Here is a 23,843-nt window from a genome sequence, read left to right as displayed (position 1 = left end):
ACCTGATGATATATCGTAGTTGAAGCACGGAACCGGACGGAAGCTTTTTCAATATGGAACAAAGGAAGGATAATCCAGCTTCATATCAGACGAGGCAGCTTTATTGTTCAAAGAAGTGCATTAAAATCCAAACAAACCGTTCATGTAAATGCATTTTGGATCCCCTTATACTGATCCCTAATCATGACCACGAGAAGACTGTGTTCACACAGAGTTTTTATACCTGATGGATAGCTGCAAGCACCCTCTGGTGGCCGCAATTAAGACGTTGCGGTCCTATTGTGGATAGACTATTTGTTGGATATACCTCAATTCCTACAATTTATCTCTACAATTTATTGCGGTCCTCATCTGATACGATTTTATTGTGGATGCCCTATCACGGATGAACTATAATCCTCATTCTTTTCACTATATTGTATCCAATATACACACTTATTGCGGTCCTCGTTGTACTATTTGTTGGATGGCTTTTAACTTTTGCACAATATTTTACAACCTATTTATGGATGCTATTGCCACATATTAATTATATATAGGGGAATTTTTAAATTTTTATAGGTGAACCATATGTTTATTTTTGCACTTGTTTATTGGGATTGTAATAACTGCTGGATGAATTGCAGTATATGCGGATTGATGTACATTTCCTAACGTTGTTGACCAAGTGTTCCACGAAAAATATCCCGGATATCAATCATAGGGATCCAATTGTAACTTGGTCCCTATTGTTGAGTATCTGATATTCTCTGGACAACCATTTATATACATTGTATACCTACCTTATATATTGATACCTACGTGTATAATAAATCATTCAATACTATAAGAACCTTACGCACGAGTGTGTTGGATGAATTCTTCCTAATAAGGTGTGCACAACCACTATATATTTTATATCTGTTTTAATAGCTACATGCATTCCCTATGTACTAACAATTCTAGAGTGTATTCTTATGGCTCTATGTTGTACTATTCCTTTATTATTGTCACGGACGTTCCTGTGACAGGAGATCAGTGAGACTGGTAACACATGGTTTGATCTGACATGTTCTTTGTGGATCAATTCATGTCTGTGTTATTTCTGGTAATGGCCACATCCCTTGCCTCAGGTGTTGCTTATGTGGTCATTTAACCTTCCTTATTTATTGTGGCTTCTCCCACCATGCTGTGCGGTTTATAGCTTCAGTCTTGTAGTGGATTGCTGGTGTTTGGATCTCGGCGGAGTTCCTGTGCTTCCATAGCCATTTGAAGTGTCTCCTTCCCCTGTTGTTTATTGTTGGGGTTTTCTTGTGTTGCTCTTTTCCCTGCTATTTGTGTTTAGGCCTGGGGGAGACTCCTGTTCGTCCTACCGTTTGGAGGAACAGGTTGTTTCTTGTCCTGACATTAGTACCAGGGTCCTACAGGGTGAGTTAGGACTTTAGGATCCTGTGTATGAACTCACTTACCTCTAGGGTCAGTTCATACTTTCAGTCAGTCAGGACTTTGATTAGGGTTTCTCTAGGAGGGGACCTGCTACTTTCCCTAATTTCCAGGCCTTTTCCCCTCACCCCCTTCCCTCCTACGTTCGGTGTGGTGTTTCCTTCCCACACTGAAGCGTGGCAATTATTTGCACTAGAAGTTATGGATGAATTGCTATTAGCCTTGAGTAAGGGTACAGAGGGGAGGTAACCAAATGGGGGGTGTACCTGCACAGTCTGAAAATGGCAGCACTGATTGGATAGAGTCAGCCTGTGCAGGTACCCACCCCCAACTGGTTACCTCCCCTCTGTACCATTACTGAAGGTTAATAGCAATTCAATCATAACTTCTAGTGCAAATAATAAAGGAATGGCACAACATAGAGCCATAATAATAGATACTCCAGAATTGTTATTACATGGGGAACGCATGAGACTATTAAAACAGGAATGTCAGGAGTGGTGACAGGTCCTCTTTAAGGAGATGGGGTACTGTGGAGGTCACTAATAAATGGGCAGCCGCTGTGGAGGTCTATGTTAATGGGACAGGGAACTGTGGAGGTCACAGTTATGGGGACGATCCGCTATGGAGGTCATGGTTAAGGGGCAGGGTGCTGTAGAGGTCACTGTTAAGGGGGTGGGGTGTTGTGGAGGTCACATTTTAAGGGAACAGAGCTCTGTAGAGGTCACGGTTAAGGGGGCAGGTTATTGTGGAAATCACTGTTAACAAGACGGGTACTGTGGAGGTCACTAATAAAGGGGTGACCGCTGTGGAGGTCACTGTTTAAGGGGAGGGCGCTGTGGATGTTACTGTTAAGGGGGCATGCCGCTGTGGAGGTCACTGTTAAAGGGGCGGGGTGCTGTAGATGTCACTGTTATAGTGGATACTGTCGATATCTTTTAACGACACACAGAAACATCAAATGAAATAGATGAAATATACCTGTGCGAAGCCGGGTCCTTCTGCTAGTGTGAGATATATATGATAGCTTAGAAATATGATGAAGCTATATCTCATTATGTCACCTATGGCTCGGATACAAATAACATCTTACTACAAACCATTGTGAGGAAAGGGAGATTCTATATTTTAAAAGGGCACACTAGGGATTTTTTGTGTTCACCTTTTACTATATGAAATAAAGGATATATTTTAGGATAGTTTATGGGTTTGGGATAGGGTTTCATAGCCATCGGCTATTTGTATAAATGGTATTTATGACCCATCCACCCATTATGCGAGGTCTCTTCCCTCATATATAGCTATTTGGAGCTAGTAATATACCAGGTAGACTCACCAGGATTTTCTTTTATAAAAAATTAATTTATTACATCTTCCTAAAAGTTAATTGATTACAGCAATAACACAGTAAAGTTCATTAGTATATTGTCCATGTCAGTGTGAATGTCTTGAAGGGATCATGTTGGTGGTCAGAGATCCCTTCCCAGGCCTCTTTGTGACTGCTTTGTCAGTCTTCTTCCAACAGCAACCCCCAACAGATCCCTCATTTCTGTCCCGGTCAGTCATATATAGCATAGATATAGGCGTGTCTTACACATGAATCTTCTTCTGTCTCTTTATATATGGAAAAAGTCAAATATAGGTCTTGATATACCTATCCAGAATGGTCAGTAATGTGTGTAGCGAATATTGTACCTACCAGTTATCTTATAGCTCCGCTCCTGGTCCCCGCACGGCCGCTGCAGCTGCTTCTCTCCGTGCACGGATGAAAACATCCAGTGTCCAGGGGGAGCAGACAATGGCAGGCGGTGACGGGGACGAGCCTCCCTAGTATTGTGGGTGACGCTAAGGATCCCCCCGACACTCAATGTTTTCATCCGCGCACAGGGAGAAGCAGCAGCGGCGGTGCCGGGACCGGAAGCGGAGCGGGGAGCCTGGTAAGTACATTCATTGTGAGGGGCCTGGCCTATGGGGGAGAATTTTATAGTCTTGGATAAGCCCTTTAACAACGGTTCCTTCCCGATAACTGCCTGCTCAGCAGTGGAGGTGAAGAGCGGCCTCTACATCCAGCGATAACCTCCATTGTATGGCCACACCGGGCTCATCCTCATACAGATTCATTGTTTCTGGGCAGCAGATCCCTTTTCACACAGCACAATCTGCTGCCCAGAACTGATTATTTAATGTGCTGCATGAAAGATCATTTCACCTGATGAACGAGCGTTTATTGCTCATTCATCGGCAGCACAATTACCGGGAAAGAGCGTTTGTAGTAACATTCGTTCCCAATAATCGGTAATGTAAATCGCCTCTGACTACAGTAATGTAAATATATAAGGACACACCAAGTAAAAGAACTGAAAAAAATAAATTGTGAATTCAGTGTGCAACTGATTTATCACAGAAGTATTCACATGTAAACCGAATCGTGGAATAGATCTAAAACATGGAGGATGTGCAAATCTTTCCATTAAGGTTTTCTTCTGGCACGACCCCAGCAGTTTTCATTTCTGCTATAAATAAATAAACTAAATAAAACATTGCCCACATTCTGAACATGCATATGGTTTCTCTCCTGTGTGAGATCTCCAATGTTTTAAGGGGTTTTCTGGGATTTTAATATTGATAACCTGTCCTAAGGATAGGTCATCAATATCAGATCAGTGGGAGTCTGACACCCGGCAACCCCGCCGATCAGCTGGTTGAAGAGAAGGCTGTGCTCCATGTAAGCCTTGCCTTCCCTTCTTTTACCTGCTCACCGTCGACTTCCCAGCGGTGATCAGTGTAATTACAAGAAGCCATCTATTCACTTCTATAGGCGGCTCTGTAGTATTCAAGTGTATAGGAACGAGCCGTCCCATAGAAGTAAATGGGACGGCTTGTAATTGCACCTGATCACCAATGCAATGTTGACGGGAAGCAGGTAAACAATGAAGGGAAGGATGCACTCGCACGAAGAGTGGCCTTCTCTACAACCAGCTGATCGGTGGGGGTGCTGGGTGGCTGACTTCCACTGATTGGATATTGATGACCTATCCTGAGGACAGGTCATAAATATTAAAATCCCAGAAAAAAACCTTTAAGCCATTGACAACATCCACCATCCATGTACTGTGCATGTTGAGGCTTAAAACATGGTGCCCACATGAAGCTGAGGGGGTGCCATAGCCAGAGGGTGATTGCTGTGTTATATAGGCTACTGGTCTGCCACAGTGAAGTTCCTATTAGGCAGGGTTAATATGAATATCACGATTTTTATCAAGGACTGAAATTGTAAAACATTGCAGTCTATGGTATAAGCTATCTAATGACTGCATGTTCAAGTCCCTTAGGAAAATATATACATAAAACAAAAGAGAAAATTCAAATGACACCCCCACCCCGTTTCCTAATGTCACAAATTAAAATAACAAAATAAACATCAAAATAGCTAAATATAAATAATAAAAAAATGTTCAAATCAATGTTTTTGGTCACTCCAAAAAAAATGGAATAAAAAGTTGTCCAAAAGTCTTAAATACCCAGTAAACTACTGGCTGGTCCCGCAAATGAATACAAAAATGTTAAGGCTATAAAAATATGGCAATGTGAATATATATATATATTTTTTTGTTTTTTATTTTTTAGATAGATTTGTTATTACTGTAATCATACTGACCCGCATATTAAAAGTTAACGTCATTTACACTGCACAGTGAATGCTAAAAAAAAAAAAATCATACCTACAAAACAATGGCAGAATTGATGTTTGTTTCCAATTCCACCCGATTTAATATTTTATTATTTTTTCCCATGGTGCCATTAGAAAGTACAAGTCCTCACATGGCTATGTGAAGAGAAAAGGTAGAAGGTAGGGAGTAAAAAATAGAAACAAAAAGCTGAACATCGTTTACAGTGCCAAGGGGTTAAAAATATTAGATTTTTGTGTAGAACATTTGCCACCTAATAAACATAAAAATGGCTTCTCTCCCATATGACTTCTCTGGTGCTTAACAAGATCTGGTTCATATATAAAGCATTTCTCACATTCTAAATACGGTTTCTCTTCTGCATGAATCCTCTTATGTTTAACAAAATCTGATTGATATGTATAACATTTCCCACATTCTGAACATGAATACGGCTTCTCTCCTGTGTGAGTTCTCTCATGTATAACAAGATGTGATTTATCGGTAAAACGTTTCCCACATTCTGCACATGAATACGGCTTCTCTCCTGTGTGAATTCTCTGATGTGTAGCAAGAGTCGATATACATGAAAAACATTTTCCACATTCTGAACATGAATACGGCTTCTCTCCTGTGTGAATTCTCTGATGTTTAGCAAGACTGGATTTCTCTGTAAAGCACTTTCCACATTCTGAACATGAATATGGCTTCTCTCCTGGGTGAATTCTATGATGTTTTACGAGATCTGAATAATATGCAAAACATTTCCCACATTCCGAACATGAATATGGCTTTACCCCTAAGTGACTTCTCTCATGTCTAACAAGACTTGATTTGCTTTTAAAGGTCTTTTCACATAGTGAACATGAATATGGCTTCAGTGCTGTGTGACTTAATTCATGTCTAATAAGACCTGATTTATCTTTAAAGGTCATCTCACATAGTGAACATGAAAACAATTTTTCCCCTGTGTGGATATTTCTGTGTGGAGGAAGACCTGAGCTTTTCATGAGCCATTCACTGCATTGAAGACTTTCACCCCCTTTCTGACCTGTACGTGTGGTAACAATATGTGGTTGGTCAGGAGAAGGTTCCTCAAGATTCAGGGGATTATAGGATAGATCTGTACTGTGAAGTCCTGGATGTACATTAAGGGTGATAAGGTTTTCTCTGGAAGAGCACTGCACGATATCCTCATCTTCTACTTTATTATTTAGCAGTAACACAATGTTTCCCTCAGAGGGATTTTCTGTTAAGATTAAAAATGGTTATGCGAGTATTTTTCCAACTACAAAGCAGACAAATTTATAATATCCCCCAGAGGCTGAAGAAAACACATGCAGTTTTTGTGGATCCAAAGTCAAAAGTGGATCCAGTGGGAAGGAGAAGGAAAGCCATTCTTTACAAATCCACTCCAGGCTTTGGCCAAACAAACAAAAAAACTGCCAAAAATCTACATGTACGATTCCAACCATATAAACCTTTGCATAACACTTTAAAAAGTATCAAAGACTAAGGGCTCTTTCACACTTGCGTTGTTCTGTTCCGGCATAGAGTTCCGTCGTCGGGGCTCTATGCCGGAAGAATCCTGATCAGTTTTATCCTAATGCATTCTGAATGGAGAGAAATCCGTTCAGGATGCATCAGGATGTCTTCAGTTCCGGAACGGAAAGTTTTTTGGCCGGAGAAAATACCGCAGCATGCTGCGCTTTTTGCTCCGGTCAAAAATCCTGAACACTTGCCGCAAGGCCGGATCCGGAATTAATGCCCATTGAAAGGCATTAATCCGGATCCGGCCTTAAGCTAAACGTCGTTTCGGCGCATTGCCGGATCCGACGTTTAGCTTTTTCTGAATGGTTACCATGGCTGCCGGGACGCTAAAGTCCTGTTTGCCATGGTAAAGTGTAGTGGGGAGCGGGGGAGCAGTATCCTTACCGTCCGTGTGGCTCCCAGGGCGCTTCAGAGTGACGTCAGGGCACCCCACGCGCATGGATGACGTGATCGCATGGATCACGTCATCCATGCGCATGGGGCGCCCTGACGTCATTCTGGAGCGCCCCGGGAGCCACACGGACTGTAAGTATACCGCTCCCCCGCTCCCCACTACTACTATGGCAACCAGGACTTTAATAGCGTCCTGGCTGCCATAGTAACACTGAACGCATTTTGAAGACGGATCCGTCTTCAAATGCTTTCAGTTCACTTGCGGTGTTACGGATCCGGCAGGCACTTCCGGCAAATGGAGTACACTACGGATCCGGACAACGCAAGTGTGAAAGAGGCCTAAGTCCAGGATTCTGGTCTATATCAGTTCATCACATCGCTTTAATACAACAACTTAACTTATAGCAGTTGTGCCAAGATAAAAATGTCATGGACATGACAATGTGGTCTCTATACCCTAATGGCCGTGCAGTCATAAGATCTCAGGTTTATAGACATCTGTAGGATGTAGTGAAATAGACAGAGTGAGGTCATCAATCAGAATCTGGAATAAAGGTTTCCAGCACCTTGTTGGGTTCATTACACTAAGAATTCAGGAGGTTCTAAGGGGAACGAGGGTCCTATGAAGAATTAAGAAGGTGGAGCTAATGAAGTGTCCTGTGAGTGCAGGTAATCATCACTGAGACGTCCGTTTCTGTACAATAATCACATGTGACATAGGAGCTTCCTGATAATCATGGATCTGAAGACTGAAGTGCACCAAAAGGAAGACAAAAAACCCAGAGTGTCGTTTACATGACACAGCTGAGGATCAGAAGGGGGTGGATAACTTACAACTAAAGCCACCGGTAATTAAACTGAGTTTGCTCAGATCCCGGCCATTAGTGCAGCTGGAACTCCCCAAAAACTGAAGCTAAGCAGAGGTAGGACAGGTTTCATAAAAGAGCTTGGAGATGTGCAGTAACAGCTCCCTCCGCTCCGTCACATAACAGGGGTCACTGCCCGGAGTGCTGCTTTACTGGAGCTTTAAGGTGGAGCATCTCCTGAAGAAACCTCTGAAGGCACTTTCTCCATTCGTGATTCCATACCTGTGGTGACATCTCCTGGAACGTCCTCCTCCACCTCACTCTTACACGGGGGATCGCCCATCATCCGCTCTTCTTCATCCTCCACTTTAATATCAGTCAGATCTTCCCCCTGATTTGTCATCTGTAACAATTCAGTACAATACAGCAGACAGGTGGGAAATCGAACAGATCCACATAAGAGACACCCACATTAGATAGGGCTCTGCTCCATCTACCTGGGGATTCTCTGGGACCTTCTCCTCTGGACCGTCCTGGGAATACAGGGGATGCGGACATCTCTCAGGGGGATTTCTCCTCCTGGATCCATCTGTGAATATAATATAACATTCTGAAAACCAAACCACGGCAGGAGGACACGGATAAGCTGTAAGTGGCAGGGAACCAAGAGTCTCAAGATCTGTCATGATGACATCTCTCCAGGTATCTTTACCATGAATCGTACACCTTTATATTTCTAAACCCCCCAAATTTCCTTTCCCTGGAGAGACAATTACTTTCTCACATATGTGAGAAGAAAGAAAAATATTTAAAGACATTTCCGGGAAATCTGTTGTCTTCTATTCCATGGCAGAGCCTTGAGAGAGAATTCCGCCCTGCTGGATAGGAACCTGTGATGACTTCTCCTATAGCCATTGCCTTTCCCAAGTTCTAACAATGACTTGCTACTCAGATACTCCCAGGACTTGACGAGAGCAGAATTACATAACAAATGGACGGTCGAAGGAGAAGATGTATGAAGGATGCAGCAGGCAAATAAAGAATACTGAGCTCACTGGTAGATGACAGAAAAATAGGTCTGAGGCTGCTTCTTTCAACACAGGCTGGGTTCACACCAGGGGTAGTAATTTCTGTAGGTCTGCTCCATTAGAGAAGGCTCAACCCAGTGTGAACCGAGCCGGATTCCAAAGGGTTCAACTACTTTTTCTTGCAACTGTAGATCACAGTGAGCAGATTACCTGGAGTCATTCGAAGTGGATCCAACAGGAAGTAGAGGTAAAAGTCCTTCTTTAACATTTCCTATACCTTTGGAATTACCTGGATTTTGCTGCAGATGATTCAAAAGGATTCACTTACTTTTTATGTAACTGTATGAGGTTTGGGGTAGTAATTGCCTCCTAATGTAGCATCATAAAGTGCTGAGTTACAGACGCCTTAATGCCTATGTAAACTGGTCACCACATGCACAGAACCTCAGCCCCTGCTCAACTTACTACTGTCAACTATGTAGTCCTCCCAACCCCTTTTCATGTTACCCTATGCACCCCAATACTCATGGCCCCATTTGGCATCACCTCGTGCACTCTGACCCTTTTACAATCACTTTATACACCGCAGAACTCTTGACCCCTTTTAGTGTCACCCCAGTACTAGTGATGAGCGACAGGGGCTATATTCGAATTAGCGATATTTCACGAATATTTTGTAGAATATTCGTCATATATTCGTATATTTCGAGAATTCAAGATTATTTTATCGAATGCAAAAAATTGGAAATGTAGAAATCGCGTAATGCGAATTTGTAACGCGAAATACAGGATTTGGTCACTTTGGCTACATTTTTCAAGCTGGTATAAGTTTCCTGAGACTGGAGAAAATGGTTCAATATACAAACTACAGATTGGTGTGGTATTAAAAAGCAGGAAGTGCTCAACCCCATATGCAGTGGTGCATCTATACCAGGGGGGGGGGGGGGGGGCTGATCCTGCACTTGTACCACAATGGACATCCTACACAGTATAGCAAATGTGTGGATGTGATAAACAGTAAAAATAATATAACAAAAACAAAGGCAGGTGCCCACTGCGGTCTTACTAACCCTCGTACTGGTGTAAAATTGAGAGATTAGCCAACATCTCCTGCTTGGAGGACTTGTCTGAGCCTGAGCACCGCGCCAAGGTTTCTCAAGTAGCTCGGGACCTAACGCTAAACCTACCTGGGCCGTATGGGCAATACCAGGAGCCAGTGGGCAAATTACAGGAGCGCAAGGTCCGACTCAGTCAATCTCCCAGTAACCTCCAGCATGTGGATAAAATGGTTGGCACGGCAGAACCTTAGAATAGCTTTATATGCAGATAGAGTCAAATGCTCCAATATACGGTATTCGCGATTGCGCTAATCGGCAGTGATTAGAATATTTTTTCGCACTATGTGCAACTTTACATTTTAGCAGGTCTGACTACAGATTACTGATTGCTGCACTCAGTATTGTTGTGAACTTGACATTGCTCCCTTCTCATTGGCCCACAAGCAAGAAGCAGAGAGGAATCATGTGTTCAGATTGCTGAATATTCGATATAACGAATATATAGCACTATATTCAAAATATTTGCAAATTCTCGAAGTGGCGATATTCGCGATAAAAATTTTCTATTCGAATATTCGTGCTCAACACTACCCAGTACTACTGACTCTATTTACTTTCACCCCATGCACTCCTGATCCCTTTTAGTGTCCCCTTATGCACCACTGTACTCCAGACCTCCATCAGTGTCCCCCATGCACCCCAATACTCCTGACGTCCATCAGTGTCCCCATGCAACCCAGCACTCCTGACCTCCATCATTGTCCCCCATGCACCCCAGTACTCCTGACCTCCACCAGTGTCCCTCATGCACCCCAGTACTCCTGACCTCCATCAGTGTCCCTCATGCACCCCAGTACTCCTGACCTCCATCAGTGTCCCTCATGCACCCCAGTACTCCTGAACTCCGTGAGTGTCCCTCATGCACCCAAGTAGTCCTGACCTCCATCACTGTCCCCCATGCACCCCAGTACTCCTGAACTCCGTGAGTGTCCCCATGCACCCTAGTACTCCTGACCTCCATCACTGTCCCCCATGCACCCCAGTACTCCTGAACTCCGTGAGTGTCCCCATGCACCCTAGTACTCCTGACCTCCATCACTGTCCCCCATGCACCCCAGTACTCCTGAACTCCGTGAGTGTCCCTCATGCACCCTAGTACTCCTGACCTCCATCACTGTCCCCCATGCACCCCAGTACTCCTGAACTCCGTGATTGTCCCCATGCACCCTAGTACTCCTGACCTCCATCACTGTCCCCCATGCACCCCAGTACTCCTGAACTCCGTGAGTGTCCCTCATGCACCCTAGTACTCCTGACCTCCATCACTGTCCCCCATGCACCCCAGTACTCCTGAACTCTGTAATTGTCCCCATGCACCCTAGTACTCCTGACCTCCATCACTGTCCCCCATGCACCCCAGTACTCCTGAACTCCGTGAGTGTCCCTCATGCACCAAAGTAGTCCGGACCTCCATCACTGTCCCCCATGCACCCCAGTACTCCTGAACTCCGTGAGTGTCCCCATGCACCCTAGTACTCCTGACCTCCATCACTGTCCCCCATGCACCCCACTACTCCTGACCTTTATTATTTATTTGAAAGTGTCATTAATTCCATGGCACTGTACATCAAGAGGAGATTACACATATATAATATAAAAACTCACAAATTGGGACCCAGAACCCGTATATTGATATTCAGCAACCTCTTACACCTTCAACTGTTACCATATCCTGGGGGTGCAGGCTCCATATCGCTACGGGTGAGACAGTGATGCGCGGCTTTCAAGGTCGGTGACATAACTTCCTTCCTTATAAGCAGTGGCCCCATGTTCTCTGTAGGAGCTGTGTCTATTGCATTGGTTATTATAGGGAGCACCTTTGTAGTCACTGTAATTACTTGGAACTCCGCCTCCTCCTCTTTGGGGTGAATATAATTATCTTTCATAAAATGATATCTTTCACACCTGATATCATCCTCCGGTCATGTCTGATGATTACTATTGAGCGAATCGAAGTATCACAAGTAAGTTCGCCGCAAAGCCAAATTTCCTCGTGCTTCGTGGTAACAAATGGATTTTGGTAAAAAAAAAATTTTTAATCATACTCGCATCATCCATTTAAGCATGAAGTGGCCATCGCCGCCATCTTGGTTGAAGATCCCACACAAAATCTTGTGCGCAGTGACGTATAATGTCACTACGCCAGCTAGCGTGATGGCGTTATTACGCACCACGCAAAAATTCATGCAGGATCTTCAATCAAAATGGCCACAGTGGCCTCTTCAAGCTCAATTGGATAAGGTGAGTATTTATTTATTTTCTAACCAATTGACCCCTGAATGCCCTAATTTTTTTTCAGATGCCGTGGCATCTGAGGGGTTCGATGACAGGGGGTGGCGCGATTGCCGTTCCCCATCATTGCGCTCGCTAATTACAAAGAAATGTACTTCATGACAAAGTAATTTGTCACAAAGTGAATTTCTTTGTGAAATTCGGCAAAGCAGCTGAATCGAAGATTTGTAAACTTCGCTCATCTCTACTGATGATCACTCCTCATATCATCCTCCGGTCATGTCTGACAATCCTCATATCATCCTCCGGTCATGTCTGACGATCGCACATTGTATCATCCTCTGGTCAGGATGATAAGGGATGAGCGGACCCGTGGATGTTCGGGTTCGACCGAACTTTAGTTCAAAGTTTGGTTCAGGCACCCGAACTTGACTGGAACCCAATAGAAGTCAATGGGTACACGAACTTTGGTGATGTAAAATAGTCATAGTAAGGGCTAGAGGGCAGCAAAAGGAAGCAAAATGGGGGTAAGAGCAGGACAATTGCCCTGCAAACAAATGTGGATAGGGAAATGACTTCAAATAACATAGAATAGAAAAAAATATAAAATAATAATCTTGAACCAGGAGGCGGAGGTCCAAGTGGAGTAGGAGGTTGAGGAGGCGGTGGACGTAGCGGTGTAGGTGAGAGGCGTAGGAGGAGTTTTTGTGTTTTGCATTTTAATTTTACTTACATTTTTTTATTGATTTGGGGAGGCCCCAAAACATTGGGAAATAGCAAATCGAATGAACAAACTGCGCTGGAGTATAACATTGGCTGGGTGCTGCTGGTATACTTCTCGAACCAGGAGCTGGATGTCCCAGTGGAGGAGGAGGAGTTAAACATGGCAGTGTAGGTGGAAGAGGAGGTAGCCAGCACTGTTTGTGTTTGAATGTTTGTTTTGGAAAGGCCCTAAAACATTGGGAAATGGCAATCAGAACGAACAAACTGCGCTGGAGTATAATAACGGCTGGGTGCAGCCGGTATACCTCTCTACTCTGCCTAAGGTATGAATTGTGGCGGCATAAAACCACGTACTGTGGGACAGCCACCGGCATAAAATTTTTAAAACTGTCCGTCTCCACCAGACGGAATGGCAGCATTTCAAAGGCTAGGAATTTTACAATTCTGGCATTCAGGGCCAGGGCTCTTGAGTGGGTAGGGGGGTTACTTCCGCTTTCTCTCCAGGGTTTGGGGGATGGACAGCTGAACACTTCCATGGGACAGTGTGGAGTTTCTCAGTGACACTGTGGTGGTGTTGCTATGACATCCTCTTTGCAGGGTGGCAGGTGCCACTGATGCTCCAGAGAGGGAGGAAGAGTCCTAGACTGCAGCAGAAGAGGGAGAAGGAGGAGCTTCAGATCTTTTGTGGTTCTTCAGGTGTCTTCTCCACTGCAGCTTGTGCTTTGCGGTTAGATGCTGGATCATGCAGGTTGTGCTCAGGTTTTAGAACATTTATGCCTCGCTTCAGGCTCTAACTGCACAGCATGCAAACCACCCATATCCTGTCGTCAGCACCCTGCCTGAAGAACTGCCGTGCCAGGGAACTCATTTGCACTGGCTTTGGTGTGCTATGTCCCTTGGAGAGCTGGGCAGTAGCAGGTGTACTGGTGGGGGGGGGGGCAGCCGCTCTGCTTTTGCACCCTGCTCCCTCTTTTGCTGTGTGGCTGGAGCTGCGTGACCCCCACCTCTTCCTCCGAACTGCACACTTCAGTGGCATGACCTGGATGCCACGTGAAGTCTAGAACCTAATCATCCTTCACATGATCTTCCACTCACTCCTTACCCCTGCCTTCCTGGACGGTCTGCACACAGCAGAAAGCTGCAGCAGTTGGCACCTGTGTGTTGTCATCATCATCATCAGAGATGTGCTGCGGTGGTCCTCATCCTCAAACATAAGTGGTTGGGCATCAGTGCACTCAATCTCTTCCACTTCTGGGGCAGGGCTACAGTAGGTGGATGGCCCATGGAAACCGCGCCAGCAGAGTCATCAAAAAGTATAAGTGACTGCTGCATGACTTGGGGCTCAGACTGCTTGGCTGATTGGCAGGGGGGTGAGGTGAAAGACAGATGCCCATGGGCTGCAGGTGCCAACTCTGCTCTTTCAGCAGGGGGCCAGGTGGGAGACAATGTGAAGGAACTGGAGGCATTATCAGCCACCCAATCTACTACCACCTCTACTTCTTCTGGCCTCACCATTCATAAAGCAGTATTTGGGCCTACAAAATAACGCAGAACCTCCTGTCGCCTGCGTGCATCAGAGGAAGGTGTTTCATTTGGGCGCATAGCTGGACGTCCTCTCCCTGCAGCAGGAGCTCCACCAACACCAGCAGCACCATGACCATGTCCCTTATTTGATGCTCTCCTCATTCTTTGCGGTCACCCACAAAATTAACAGACTATTTAACCATTTCAGTGTGACGGATGCAAACGAGGTGTTTTGCGCCCAAAAAATGAATTTTTGTCACCCACAGAATTAAATCCTACTACTGTCCCTCACTGCAGCAGCGTCCTGTCCCTACACTAGTCAGAGCAGAATGGCAGCGCAATATGTGATCCGGAATTTATACAGGCATGACTATGATGGATTCCAAGTGCCCACAGCTTAAAAGCTTGTTGATTGGCTGCACTACAGCTTTTCAACAAGCTTTATTCAGCATCCGAACCCTGAACCCAAACACGGACTTCCGCGACAAAGCATGCGTTCGAGTGCCCTAAACCGCGATGTTCGGTACGCATCCCTACTGATGATCACTCCTTATATCATCCTCCAGTTATGTCTGATGATCACACCTGATATCACCTTCCGCCGGTCATGTCTGACGATCGCACATTGTATCATCCTCCAGTCATGTTTATTGTAAAAAAATTTATTGATTCCAAAAGAGAGTACAACACAAATGTCCAGAATACATTACACAATAAAATTGATTTGCAACAATAATTAAGATTCCACATGAGTCTTATTGTATCTTAGTTGTTAACTGTCATGTACAGTCGGGTCCATAAATATTGGGACATCAAAACAATTGTAGCATTTTTGGCTCTATACATCACCAAAATGGATTTGAAATGAAACGGACAAGATGCGCTTTACCTGCAGACTGTCAGCTGTAATTTGAAGTATTTACATCCAAATCAGGTGAACGGTGCAGGAATTACAACAGTTTGCATATGTGCCTCCCACTTGTTATGGGGCCAAAAGTAATGGGACAATTGTCTTCTCAGCTGTTCCATGGCCAGGTGTCTGTTATTCCCTCATTATCCCAATTACAATGAGCAGATGAAAGGTCCAGAGGTCATTTCCAGTCCACTGTTTGCATTTGGAATCTGTTGTTGTCAACTCTCAAGATGAGATCCAAAGAGCTGTCACCATCAGTGAAGCAAGCCATCATTAGGCTGAAAAAACACAACAAACCCATCAGAGAGATAGCAAAAACATTAGGCGCGGCCAAAACAACCATTTGGAACATTCTTAAAAAGAAGGAACGCACCGGTGAGCTCAGCAACACCAAAAGACCCGGAAGACCACGGAAAACAACTGTGGTGGATGACCGAAGAATTCTTTCCCTGGTGAAGAAAACGCCCTTCACAACAGTTGGCCAGATCAAGAACACTCTCCAGGAGGTAGGTGTATGTGTGTCAAAGTCAACCATCAAGAGAAGACTTCACCAGAGTGAATACAGAGGGTTCACCACAAGATGGAAACCATTGGTGAGCCTCAAAAACAGGAAGGCCAGATTAGAGTTTGCCAAACGACATCTAAAAAAGCCTTCACAGTTCTGGAACAACGTCCTATGGACAGAGGAGACCAAGATCAACTTGTACCAGAGTGATGGGAAGAGAAGAGTCTGGAGAAGGAAAGGAACTGCTCATGATCCTAAGCATACCACCTCATCAGTGAAGCATGGTGATGGTAGTGCCATGGCGTGGGCATGTATGGCTGCCAATGGAACTGCTTCTCTTGTATTTATTGATGATGTGACTGCTGACAAAAGCAGCAGGATGAATTCTGAAGTGTTTCGGGCAATATTATCTGCTCATATTCAGCCCAATGCTTCAGAACTCATTGGACGGCGCTTCACAGTGCAGATGGACAATGACCTAAAGCATACTGCAAAAGCAACCAAAGAGTTTAAGGGAAAGAAGTGGAATGTTCTGCAATGGCCGAGTCAATCCCCGGACCTGAATCCGATTGAGCATTTCACTTGCTGGAGACAAAACTGAAGGGAAAATGCCCCAAGAACAAGCAGGAGCTGAAGACAGTTGCAGTAGAGGCCTGGCAGAGCATCACCAGGGATGAGACCAGCGTCTGGTGATGTCTATGCGTTCCAGACTTCAGGCTGTAATTGACTGCAAAGGATTTGCAACCAAGTATTAAAAAGTGAAAGTTTGATTTATGATTATTATTCTGTCCCATTACTTTTGGTCCCTTAACAAGTGGGAGGCACAGATACAAACTGTTGTAATTCCTGCACCGTTCACCTGATCTGGATGTAAATCCCCTCAGATTACAGCTGACAGTCTGCAGGTAAAGCCCATCTTGTCCGTTTCATTTCACATCCATTGTGGTGGTGTATAGAGCCAAAAATGTTAGAATTGTGTCTGTGTCCCAATATTTATGGACCTGATTGTATACTTATTATTTAAACTCGTAACTCCCCCCTTTCTCCCACCCCCCTACCGCCCAACCCTCCATTCCGGAATCAGCTGCTTCTTCTACCTGAGTTAGCACCCATGCACACTTGTGCCTGCCAAGGCTTCCATAGTTTCTCACATTTGCTGGGACAGCCTCTTTTCTGGAAAATGGCCTTTTCATATACAATCATAGTGTTGACTTTGCACCTAAATTCCCCAATTGTGGGAGGCTCAGCCTGTATCCAGTGCGGAGCTATCAGCTTCCAAGCCACATACAGTAGTCTGCCTATAGCCAGTTTGAACACCCAATTCCGATACATAGCCTAAGATGCACACTTTCGGGTTTTGTGGAGTATTTACTGAGTATGCTTTTTGTATGATAGGAGTCACCTCTCTCAGAATACAGTCAGGACCGCGCATTTCCATAGCATGTGTACCAAGTGTGCAGGTTCCATATCACACGGAGGACACTTAGCATCTAATCTGTAAAAACACTGGCGATCTACAGCTCGTACTGTAAAAACCTCACATGGCTGCTTCCACGAAAACATTAACTTACTTGAAATGTCGGGAGCAGTAATATTGCTGGTTATAAGGCCAACATATATGATCGCTGAGGTCCCTCAACACCGTGACCGCCACCATCAATAGAACACAAGTCCAAAGGCCCCAATCAAGAGAGCTACAATAAAGCTGCAGAGCAAACGTGTGACCAGTATTGTAAATCTCCAGAAAGGCGGCTCAGGACTCCAGCTCCTCCATTACATGTCACTGCACACACGTGTACATGACGGCTCTTACCCTGTGAAATAAGAGGCTGGTGCTCCTCCATTACATGTCACTGCACACACGTGTATACACTGCACATGACGGCTCTTACCTTGTGATATAAGAGGCTGGTGCTCCTCCATTACATGTCACTGCACACACGTGTACACACTGCACATGACGGCTCTTACCCTGTGATATAAGAGGCTGGTGCTCCTCCATTACATGTCACTGCACACACGTGTATACACTGCACATGACGGCTCTTACCTTGTGATATAAGAGGCTGGTGCTCCTCCATTACATGTCACTGCACACACGTGTACACACTGCACATGACGGCTCTTACCTTGTGATATAAGAGGCTGGTGCTCCTCCATTACATGTCACTGCACACACCTGTATACACTGCACATGACGGCTCTTACCTTGTGATATAAGAGGCTGGTGCTCCTCCATTACATGTCACTGCACACACGTGTATACACTGCACATGACGGCTCTTACCTTGTGATATAACAGGCTGGTGCTCCTCCATTACATGTCACTGCACACACGTGTATACACTGCACATGATGGCTCTTACCTTGTGATATAAGAGGCTGGTGCTCCTCCATTACATGTCACTGCACACACGTGTATACACTGCACATGACGGCTCTTACCTTGTGATATAAGAGGCTGGTGCTCCTCCATTACATGTCACTGCACACACGTGTATACACTGCACATGACGGCTCTTACCTTGTGATATAAGAGGCTGGTGCTCTTCCATTACATGTCACTGCACACACGTGTATACACTGCACATGACGGCTCTTACCTTGTGATATAAGAGGCTGGTGCTCCTCCATTACATGTCACTGCACACACGTGTACACACTGCACATGACGGCTCTTACCCTGTGATATAAGAGGCTGGTGCTCCTCCATTACATGTCACTGCACACACGTGTATACACTGCACATGACGGCTCTTACCTTGTGATATAAGAGGCTGGTGCTCCTCCATTACATGTCACTGCACACACTGCACATGACGGCTCTTACCTTGTGATATAAGAGGCTGGTGCTCCTCCATTACATGTCACTGCACACACGTGTATACACTGCACATGACGGCTCTTACCTTGTGATATAAGAGGCTAGTGCTCCTCCATTACATGTCACTGCACACACGTGTATACACTGCACATGATGGCTCTTACCCTGTGATATAACAGGCTGGTGCTCCTCCATTACATGTCACTGCACACACGTGTATACACTGCACATGATGGCTCTTACCTTGTGATATAAGAGGCTGGTGCTCCTCCATTACATGTCACTGCACACACGTGTATACACTGCACATGACGGCTCTTACCTTGTGATATAAGAGGCTGGTGCTCCTCCATTACATGTCACTGCACACACGTGTATACACTGCACATGACGGCTCTTACCTTGTGATATAAGAGGCTGGTGCTCCTCCATTACATGTCACTGCACACACGTGTATACACTGCACATGACGGCTCTTACCTTGTGATATAAGAGGCTAGTGCTCCTCCATTACATGTCACTGCACACACGTGTATACACTGCACATGATGGCTCTTATCTTGTGATATAAGAGGCTGGTGCTCCTCCATTACATGTCACTGCACACACGTGTATACACTACACATGACGGCTCTTACCCTGTGATATAAGAGGCTGGTGCTCCTCCATTACATGTCACTGCACACACGTGTATACACTGCACATGACGGGTATTACCTTGTGATATAAGAGGCTGGTGCTCCTCCATTACATGTCACTGCACACACGTGTATACACTGCACATGACGGCTCTTACCCTGTGATATAAGAGGCTGGTGCTCCTCCATTACATGTCACTGCACACACGTGTATACACTGCACATGACGGGTCTTACCCTGTGATATAAGAGGTTAGTGCTCATCCATTACATGTCACTGCACACACGTGTATACACTGCACATGACGGCTCTTACCTTGTGATATAAGAGGCTGGTGCTCCTCCATTACATGTCACTGCACACACGTGTATACACTGCACATGACGGCTCTTACCCTGTGATATAACAGGCTGGTGCTCCTCCATTACATGTCACTGCACACACGTGTATACACTGCACATGATGGCTCTTACCTTGTGATATAAGAGGCTGGTGCTCCTCCATTACATGTCACTGCACACACGTGTATACACTGCACATGACGGCTCTTACCTTGTGATATAAGAGGCTGGTGCTCCTCCATTACATGTCACTGCACAAACGTGTATACACTGCACATGACGGCTCTTACCTTGTGATATAAGAGGCTGGTGCTCCTCCATTACATGTCACTGCACACACGTGTATACACTGCACATGACGGCTCTTACCCTGTGATATAACAGGCTGGTGCTCCTCCATTACATGTCACTGCACACACGTGTATACACTGCACATGATGGCTCTTACCTTGTGATATAAGAGGCTGGTGCTCCTCCATTACATGTCACTGCACACACGTGTATACACTGCACATGACGGCTCTTACCTTGTGATATAAGAGGCTGGTGCTCCTCCATTACATGTCACTGCACACACGTGTATACACTGCACATGACGGCTCTTACCTTGTGATATAAGAGGCTGGTGCTCTTCCATTACATGTCACTGCACACACGTGTATACACTGCACATGACGGCTCTTACCTTGTGATATAAGAGGCTGGTGCTCCTCCATTACATGTCACTGCACACACGTGTACACACTGCACATGACGGCTCTTACCCTGTGATATAAGAGGCTGGTGCTCCTCCATTACATGTCACTGCACACACGTGTATACACTGCACATGACGGCTCTTACCTTGTGATATAAGAGGCTGGTGCTCCTCCATTACATGTCACTGCACACACGTGTATACACTGCACATGACGGCTCTTACCTTGTGATATAAGAGGCTGGTGCTCCTCCATTACATGTCACTGCACACACGTGTATACACTGCACATGACGGCTCTTACCTTGTGATATAAGAGGCTAGTGCTCCTCCATTACATGTCACTGCACACACGTGTATACACTGCACATGATGGCTCTTATCTTGTGATATAAGAGGCTGGTGCTCCTCCATTACATGTCACTGCACACACGTGTATACACTACACATGACGGCTCTTACCCTGTGATATAAGAGGCTGGTGCTCCTCCATTACATGTCACTGCACACACGTGTATACACTGCACATGACGGGTATTACCTTGTGATATAAGAGGCTGGTGCTCCTCCATTACATGTCACTGCACACACGTGTATACACTGCACATGACGGCTCTTACCCTGTGATATAAGAGGCTGGTGCTCCTCCATTACATGTCACTGCACACACGTGTATACACTGCACATGACGGGTCTTACCCTGTGATATAAGAGGTTAGTGCTCATCCATTACATGTCACTGCACACACGTGTATACACTGCACATGACGGCTCTTACCTTGTGATATAAGAGGCTGGTGCTCCTCCATTACATGTCACTGCACACACGTGTATACACTGCACATGACGGCTCTTACCCTGTGATATAACAGGCTGGTGCTCCTCCATTACATGTCACTGCACACACGTGTATACACTGCACATGATGGCTCTTACCTTGAGATATAAGAGGCTGGTGCTCCTCCATTACATGTCACTGCACACACGTGTATACACTGCACATGACGGCTCTTACCTTGTGATATAAGAGGCTGGTGCTCCTCCATTACATGTCACTGCACACACGTGTATACACTGCACATGACGGCTCTTACCTTGTGATATAAGAGGCTGGTGCTCCTCCATTACATGTCACTGCACACACGTGTATACACTGCACATGACGGCTCTTACCTTGTGATATAAGAGGCTGGTGCTCCTCCATTACATGTCACTGCACACACGTGTATACACTGCACATGACGGCTCTTACCCTGTGATATAAGAGGCTGGTGCTCCTCCATTACATGTCACTGCACACACGTGTATACACTGCACATGACGGCTCTTACCTTGTGATATAAGAGGCTGGTGCTCCTCCATTACATGTCACTGCACACACGTGTATACACTGCACATGACGGCTCTTACCCTGTGATATAAGAGGCTGGTGCTCCTCCATTACATGTCACTGCACACACGTGTACACACTGCACATGACGGCTCTTACCCTGTGATATAAGAGGCTGGTGCTCCTCCATTACATGTCACTGCACACACGTGTATACACTGCACATGACGGCTCTTACCTTGTGATATAAGAGGCTGGTGCTCCTCCATTACATGTCACTGCACACACGTGTATACACTGCACATGACGGCTCTTACCTTGTGATATAAGAGGCTGGTGCTCCTACATTACATGTCACTGCACACACGTGTATACACTGCACATGACGGCTCTTACCTTGTGATATAAGAGGCTAGTGCTCCTCCATTACATGTCACTGCACACACGTGTATACACTGCACATGACGGCTCTTATCTTGTGATATAAGAGGCTGGTGCTCCTCCATTACATGTCACTGCACACACGTGTATACACTGCACATGACGGCTCTTACCTTGTGATATAAGAGGCGGGTGCTCCTCCATTACATGTCACTGCACACACGTGTATACACTGCACATGACAGGTCTTACCTTGTGATATAAGAGGCTGGTGCTCCTCCATTACATGTCACTGCACATGACGGCTCTTACCTTGTGATATAAGAGGCTGGTGCTCCTCCATTACATGTCACTGCACACACGTGTATACACTGCACATGACGGCTCTTACCTTGTGATATAAGAGGCTCGTGCTCCTACATTACATGTCACTGCACACACTGCACATGACGGCCCTTACCTTGTGATATAAGAGGCTGGTGCTCCTCCATTACGTGTCACTGCACACACGTGTATACACTGCACATGACGGCCCTTACCCTGTGATATAAGAGGCTGGTGCTACTCCATTACATGTCACTGCACACACGTGTACACACTGCACATGACGGCTCTTACCTTGTGATATAAGAGGCTGGTGCTCCTCCATTACATGTCACTGCACACACGTGTATACACTGCACATGACGGCTCTTACCTTGTGATATAAGAGGCTGGTGCTCCTACATTACATGTCACTGCACACACGTGTACACACTGCACATGACGGCTCTTACCTTGTGATATGAGAGGCTGGTGCTCCTCCATTACATGTCACTGCACACACGTGTATACACTGCACATGACGGCTCTTACCCTGTGATATAAGAGGCTGGTGCTCCTCCATTACATGTCACTGCACACACGTGTATACACTGCACATGACGGCTCTTACCCTGTGATATAAGAGGCTGGTGCTCCTCCATTACATGTCACTGCACACACTGCACATGACGGCTCTTACCTTGTGATATAAGAGGCTGGTGCTCCTCCATTACATGTCACTGCACACACGTGTATACACTGCACATGACGGCTCTTACCTTGTGACATAAGAGGCTGGTGCTCCTCCATTACATGTCACTGCACACACGTGTATACACTGCACATGACGGGTCTTACCTTGTGATATAACAGGCTGGTGCTCCTCCATCATGGCCTCCTTGTACAGATCCTTGTGTCCTTCTATATACTCCCACTCCTCCATGGAGAAATAGACAGTGACGTCCTGACACCTTATAGGAACCTGACAACACAATGACACCGTCATCACCCAGACCCCTCCAGTGCTGTTACTGGAGAATTTCCCAGCATTCCCAGCAGTGTCACCTCTCCAGTCAGCAGCTCCATCATCTTGTGGGTGAGTTCTAGGATCTTCTGCTCATGTATCAGGGGGTGAGGGGGAGGCTCTGTGATGGGGGAGGGGTCCTGCTCCGCCCTCCTGACTCCTGGAGATGGATGATGGGAGTCACACAGTCCCCCGATGTCTTCTTCACTATTGTGTACTCCTGTGGATGGAGAGAGACACTTAGGGAATAAACCCTTCAGGGGCCATGTGCTCTCCTCCGGCCCTCTCCTCCCGGTACAACGTGCCTACTTACCTTCTCATGGCTCCTACAACATGACTATTGGTCACAGGTCACATGACACATCACTCACCATATTGGTGCTGATCTTCAGGTTCTCCATCACTTGGAAGGTCTGGAGGC

The 23,843-nt window shown here is 45.6% G+C and overlaps 1 long non-coding RNA gene across 1 annotated transcript; it reads right to left on the bottom strand.

Moving 5' to 3' along the window:
- Positions 1 to 8,200: 8,200 nt before the first annotated feature.
- Positions 8,201 to 23,312, bottom strand: LOC120991290. Its single transcript, XR_005776613.1, has 3 exons — positions 23,257 to 23,312; positions 8,338 to 8,429; positions 8,201 to 8,243 (listed from the first exon to the last, which is right to left on the bottom strand). It is a non-coding gene; the product is annotated as an uncharacterized LOC120991290 (long non-coding RNA).
- Between the last annotated feature and the right edge of the window lie 531 nt (positions 23,313 to 23,843).

This window comes from Bufo bufo, chromosome 2 (assembly GCF_905171765.1).
Source record: "Bufo bufo chromosome 2, aBufBuf1.1, whole genome shotgun sequence".
NCBI classification, from domain to species: Eukaryota; Metazoa; Chordata; class Amphibia; order Anura; family Bufonidae; genus Bufo; species Bufo bufo.
Note: the sequence above shows the minus strand (reverse complement) of the source record. Positions and strands in the feature narration are given on the sequence as shown.